Genomic DNA, 397 nt, shown 5'->3' with positions numbered 1-397 from the left:
CGTCTTGAAAAGACCACTGTACTGTTTTGATAGGGTGCATATCGGCTCTTATAATTGTTGAAAGTCATAGTCATAATGGTATGTTTGTCATAATATATTGTTTGACATAATTCTCTTTGCTCTGAATCCATTTATCGTTCAAAATTTTTATAAAACAAACCATCCACGTACAATACAACTCAGTACATTTTGGCTTTCGAATATTACGCGAATAGATACGCACCCATTTTGTTAACGTTATATTATACGTACTTACCTGTCTGAAAGTGTGTAGTATATAATATGTATTGTATTCGTATCTATCTATATAGAGACTCCATGACATTAACGGGTTATTGACATTAACTAAAGAACAAACTGTGGACGAAAGTGAACATATTTTGAGAGGATCTTTTCC

Source organism: Choristoneura fumiferana, chromosome 16 (assembly GCF_025370935.1).
Source record: "Choristoneura fumiferana chromosome 16, NRCan_CFum_1, whole genome shotgun sequence".
Classification (NCBI taxonomy): Eukaryota; Metazoa; Arthropoda; class Insecta; order Lepidoptera; family Tortricidae; genus Choristoneura; species Choristoneura fumiferana.
Note: the sequence above shows the minus strand (reverse complement) of the source record.